This window comes from Terrapene carolina, unplaced genomic scaffold (genome assembly GCF_002925995.2).
Source record: "Terrapene carolina triunguis isolate 2854851 unplaced genomic scaffold, T_m_triunguis-2.0 Scaffold90, whole genome shotgun sequence".
Taxonomy (NCBI): Eukaryota; Metazoa; Chordata; order Testudines; family Emydidae; genus Terrapene; species Terrapene triunguis.
Window position 1 is genome coordinate 3,737,985 of NW_020664441.1, and position 6,287 is coordinate 3,744,271.

At 55.2% G+C, this 6,287-nt stretch overlaps 1 pseudogene; it reads left to right on the forward strand.

The window, feature by feature from the left end:
- LOC112120871 overlaps window positions 1–3,150 on the forward strand; it is a 4,281-nt pseudogene extending 1,131 nt beyond the window's left edge.
- Window positions 3,151–6,287: the final 3,137 nt, after the last annotated feature.

The following is a 6,287-nucleotide window of genomic DNA, read 5'->3' on the forward strand; positions in this document are numbered from 1 at the left end:
GCAGGGGCTCAGTAGGGGGCGCTGTGCTGCGGGGAGCGGGGCAGGGGCTCAGTGGGGGGTGCTGTGCTGCGGGGAGCGGGGCAGGGGCTCAGTAGGGGGTGTTGTGCTGTGGGGAGCGAGGCATCGGACGACTCTGATTTCTATACCACCACATACGCATCGTTCTACTGGGATCTGGGCGCCTACCGGGCCCTGCAGAGCACTGCTGTCAACTGGGGCCAAGCCTTCTGCATTTACGGTAACATGGGCCCCACAGCACTGGGGAGACCCCCACAGTGACTGAGCATATATGTCCTGTCTGGGCCCAACCCTAGGATTCCACCCTACCGTGCCAGCCCCGAAGCCCTCATCTCCCCTCAGGCTGCCAGCTCTATGGGGGGCAGGAACATATGGGGTAGACCCTTACCAGGGCTGGGCTGGGGTCAGCTCACCTGACCACATCCTCTTCCCTTAGGGTGACCAGGTGTCCAGTTTTTGAACACCTGGTCGAAAAGGGACCCTGGCGGCTCCGGTCAGCACCGCTGATCAGGCCATTAAAAGTCCAGTCGGCGGTGCTGTGGAGTGAAGGCAGGCTAGTCCCTACCTGTCCTGGCACCGCTCTGCACCCCAGAAGTGGCCAGCATGTCTGGGTCCTAGGTGGGGGGCCACGGGGCTCCACGCGCTGCCCCTGCCCCGAGCACTAGCTCCACACTCCCATTGGCTGGGAACCGCCCACTGGGAGCAGGGGATCAGTGCCTGTGGGCAAGAGCAGCGCGCGGAGCCTCCTGGCCTCTCCGCCTAGGACCCGGACCTGCTGGTCGATTCCGGGGCACAGCACGGAGCCAGGACAGGCAGGGAGCCTGCCTTAGCCCTGCTACGCTGCTGACCGGGAGCTGCCAGAGGTAAGCCAGTGCCCCAACCCTGAGCCCCCCAAACCTGGAGCCACCTCCTGCACCCCAAACCCCTCATCTCCGGCCCCACCCCAGAGCTTGCACCCCCAGCCCAGAGACCTCACACCCCTGCACCAAAACTCCCTGCCCCAGGCCAGAGCCTCCTCCCACCTCCTGAACCCCTCATCCCCGGTCCCACCCCAGAGCCCTCACCCTGTCCTGCACCCCAACCCCCTGCCTCACCCACAGCCCCCTCCCGCACTCCAAATCTCTCAGCCCAAGCCTGGAGCCCCCCCCTGCACCCCCAACCCCTCCTCCTGGAGCCCACACCCCCAGTTAGAGCCCTCACCCCCCCCCACACTCCAACCTGCTGCCCCAGCCCAGTGAAAGTGAGCCACCGAGGGAGGGGGAATGTAGTGAGTGGGGGCGGGGCCTTTGGGAAGGGGCAGAGCATAAGCGGGGCCTCTGGGAAGGGGCGGGGCTAGAGTGTTTTGGTTTTGTGCGATTAGAAAGTTGGCAACCCTCTCTTCCCTGAGGGCTGGGGATGTGGGGGTTGGAAGCTCAGACTCTTGCCCCTCCCATCCCCTGTGCCAGGCTGGACTCCTACATATATATGTCCTTTTCTCACCACTGTTCAGTCCCTTTCCCCACTGCTCACGGCCTGTCGCTGCCCCCTGCAGGGCTCCAGAATGGGGTGTATGAGGCCTCCAGGAACATCATGGAGGCTAAGGAGGTCCAGCTGGAAGCGTCCCGCTACTTCACCTACCTCCATCCCTGAGATCTGGTCAGTGTGTGCCTGTGGCAAGTGGCCCCATGGGGGGTGTGGCAGGGAAAGGGGCAGCCTGAGAGGTGGGGGCATTGGCCAGCATGGCATTGGGATGCCCAAGGTCTGGCCGGCTATTCCCCAAGCAGGGCCTGGGGCAGTGGAGTCCTGTTGCCACCAGCAGAATCTCAGTGGGATTGGCGCTAAGCCCAACCTCCCTCAGGGATCCTGCAGGGACTGGGGAGCATAGCCATCGGGTGGGGCCAGCCATCGGGAGGGAGATCCCTCTTCAGCTCCTGCACAGGGCCCCCAGCCTCTGCCAGGAAACCCTGATGCAAATAGCTTCTGTGCCACCAATGGGGCCCCACCTGCGCCCCCACAGGACCAGGCACTCCTTCAATCAGCCATCAGCCCTGGCAGGGCTTGGGCAGCAAGAGGCCCTGCTCCCCCCATCTCTGCACCATGTCACACCTGACCCAGGATGGAGAGGAACCTTCCCTGTCCACAGTCTGTTCAGACCTCAGCTCCTCACGGAGGACCCAGGGAGGGGCAGACACCCTGGGGCATTTTGGGGATGGGGGGGTCTCTATCAGGAAGGGAAATGAGACACTCAGTTGTAATGAGAAGGGACGTTAGGCAGCGCTGCCGCCGTGTGGGTTAGTGGGGAAAGGCCCCATATCCCATTCCCTCCCTTCCCCGCCTCCAAGCTAGCCCGTCCCCTGCCCTGAGGCTGGATCTGAGCTGGCACACCCTAGAGGGAAAAGCCCTGTGTCCCTCCAGTGGGAACCAAAATCACAGTCCTACGTTTGGACATGTTGGCCACAATGCTTGTCACACACGCAGGGCAGGGGGAGTTCAACACTCCCGCGACAGACCAGAATGTCAGTGTCATCTGTTTTGTAAAGAATATCAGGATTCTGGGGTCTGACTCCAGATCACGGAGCTTGGGACCTGGTTCCTGCTGCTCTCTGCTCCTCGAGGCTGGACTCTGCCATGCGGCTCTCATCCCTGGACATCTCCCACTCTGCCCTGCTGAACGAGATGTGGCCCTATGGGGGGATTGAGTAGAGCTGGTGGTACCTGGCCAACCTGATCCAACACTTCCCCAGTTTCTGCCTCCTGGATGCCATCGGCCACCCCGTCAGCTGGCGCCTCATGGACCCCTTTGGTACCATGGTGCATGGCTACACCCTGCCCCAGCACTGTGGGCACGGCTACATGCAGGTGCTGATGAATGTCATGGTCAAGCAGATGCATGCACGGAGCTATCCCAGCTACTGCCATGTGGCCCTGGACTACCACCCCACAAAGAGGCTGCAGGAGAGGCAGGGCTTCCAGCGCCAGCCCAGCCTGTGCCACTTCATCCTCCACAACCCAGCGCCGGGCATGGCCCCTGCTGGAGCCCCCAGCCCAAGGGAGAGTGTTGGGCTTCTCCAGGGATCAGTGTTGGGCCCAGTTGGACCAATAACATCCCCCACCTCCCGTCCCACAGGGTCTGCCCTTCTCCCAGACCCATAGCCAGCCTGATTGGGTCTGTCCTACTCTCCTGAAACCCATAACCTGCCTTCCTGAGTGGACCCTACCCCTTGGTTTTGTAGCACATTCCCCATCCCAGCTCTCCTTCGCTGCCCCTGGCTTCCAGACACCCCAGCAACAGTTCAATGATCTTCCACCCAGTAAAGCTACACACACCTGCCTCTTGCATTTGTTCTGCTCCTCCTCTGCCCCTTTCCTCTGGAATAGCCAACTCAGTGTGTTGTGTCCAAGTCCTTCATAATTGCCATGTTCTCGGCTCCCCCGATAGAGAAGCACCCCCATACACTCCCTGAGAAAGCTGATTCCCCATTCTGGCACTTTGAGTGCAGAAGGTGGAGGCCTGCAAGGATTCTAAAAATTAAAACTGGCCACTCCAGGCTTGTATTAAACTCCCAAGGTTACAGCTTTTCTCTGACCTTGGATGGGTAGATGCTGCCACCACCCAAGTGCAAAAACCCCTTTGAGAACCCAGGAAGGTGCACTTGGGAATTCCTTCCTGTGGGATACCCTCAAGCCCTTTTACCTCCCTCCAGGGAAAAGCTGAGAAAGAAAACAAAGGAAATCAGCGGTTGCCACTAGCTAATTAAACAACACGTGTGCAAACCTCTTAAGACACAAAATCCAATCTTGTTCTTAAAAAGGTAAATTTTATTAAAAATAAAAAGAAAGAAATACATTTGAAAACTTGGGCTATTGCTAGATTTAAAAAACCCACTTACAAAAATTCAGCATCAAGAATAGCCTTCTTGAGGTCCAGCTTAAAAGTTACAAGCAAAACAAAAGCATTTGGGGTTAGCACAGAAGAGTCCACAAGCCATAAAGAAATAAAAAGAAATAAACCTAACCGTGTCTTTCTGGACGTTTCCTGATCTACTTACATACCTGGGGGTTTCAAGTGAGTAGTTTCTAGGTATGATTCAGGTGATTTTTCATACCTGGCCCCAAGCTTCTTACAGCATAGTTCCAGCCCTGTATTTGCTTCACCTCAAGAACAACACAGACAGACAAAAGGGAAGTTTTTTCTCAATTTAAAAAAGTTCTAGACTTCCCATTGGCTCTTTTGGTCAGGTGCCCACTTCCTTCCTTTTACCTACGCAGGGACACAATTTAACCCTTTACAGGTGAAGCACATAGAGAACAACTACTAAGGGGGATTTTATAGCTAACTGGCTGGGTCCATAAAAGGGAGTTACCCCCCTTTTCATTTATCATACTCCCTGTCACCCCACTGCTGCCCTGGGACTTACACTTCTCTCCTCACTGCATCCTGCCTTCATTAGGTCTTTTCACACAGTTTTCTTTGCTGTGGGAGCCACAGGGAATCCCAAGCTGAGGTTAGAATCAAAAGCAACCCAGACGTGTTGCTAAAGCACCCAAATCCCCTTAACTGTGCCTGCCGTCATCAGCAGATTGCTGGAAGCATTTTGGGGTTTGTGATCCCATCTGTGATTAAACTGATTGTTGAAGACACCTTTGAGTTTTCTTCCTTTGTGCCATCGCTCCCTGGCATGGCTGGCACCACATAGTCGAGGGGGATGGCAGCTGTCCAATCAGGGCTGCTCAGAAGTGCTCTGGTTTTGGCAAGAAAATTGGGGTTACATATGAAATTTTGCTGCACAAAGGGTCTGCGTCGATATTTGATCCGAATACGGGAGCCCTGAAAAACCAGAGTTTATAACCCCAGCTGCTGGGTGTTAGCTGAAGCAATTAGTGGAAATTCAAATATCTAGAGCAGGGATCGGCAACCTTTGGCACGCAGCTAGCCAGGGTAAGCACCCTGGCAGGCCGGGCCGGTTTGATTACCTGCCGCTTCTGCAAGTTCGGCCGATCGCGGCTCCCACTGGCCGCGGTTCGCTACTCCAGGCCAATGGGGGCTGCGGGAAGGGCAGCCAGCACATCCCTCAGCCCATGCCGCTTCCTGCAACCCCCATTGGCCAGTGGGAGCCGCGATCAGCTGAACCTGCGGACGCGGCAGGTAAACAAACCGGCCCAGCCAGCCAGGGGGCTTACCCTGGTGAGCCGCGTGCCAAAGGTTGCTGATCCCTGATCTAGAGACTCCTTCTGAAAAGTAACATATACTCCCAGCTCGAGCCCCCCACCCAGAATTTCTGGGATCACTAAACATCTCTCTTAGGCATCCTTAATAGGCAAATACTCCCCACCCCCATGAGCACTGAGTCTGTGTATGAAACAAGGAGAGCTTTGTAGAGAGACGGGGATTCCAGTATCAGAATGGGAAGGCATGGGAATACCAACTCGACTATATATAGCCATACACATGCTAAGTAAACACCCACTACCCCATCTCATGCTATAGGCAGCTCTGACTCAGTTTGCCACCCACTGGTGTGAACAACCTATAATAAATATCCCTGGCCATGGTGCTTCATGGGAAGTGTAGTCTAGCCAGAGAGCCCATAGAAGAGAATGGGAGCATAAGGCAACCCAACTACAACTTCCATGATGCATTGTGGCACCATTTTGACTAAATCTATTACAGTGTTTGGCCAATCAACCTGTTAGGCCTGTGGCCTGATGCTCTAGAGCGGGAGCTCACCAGCGCCACCTGTTGGTGAGCATGGGGAAGAGCAACCCAGAGCTGCTTGAGAACACCAGAGGGACAGATGCTCCATGGGGCTCTCTGCTGCCGTCTTCTGGTGTCTGGGGGAAGAGATAGAATGAGCCTAAACTTATTTGCATTTTATTACCCATTGTACCAGCATGAACGTTTGGGTCATTTTGCTTAAAATTCTTTTAAGTTTTAGGTTTCGGCTCAATAAACTGTTATTTTCCTTATTTTGCGACAGCTGGTTAACAGACCTGTGCTGAGTATACCCTGGGGTCACCCTAACGAAAACATAATCATGCATCACTGGTTTTGGCGTTGTGGGGGGCAGCAGTATTTAATCTAAGGAGAGAAAGAAAGGTGCTTTTTTGTTATGGCCACATGCTTTGTGGTAAGGACTTTGCTCAAGTGCATGGTGTACTGTGGATCTTTTTTTTCTGGGAGATTTTGCAAAGAGGTGGGCTATTTCCTTGTTGTGAGGCAATGACAAGATGGTGATTGTTTGCTGTAGTTGCAGGAAGTAACACCAGGGCAGAGTGAAGTCTAATGATGC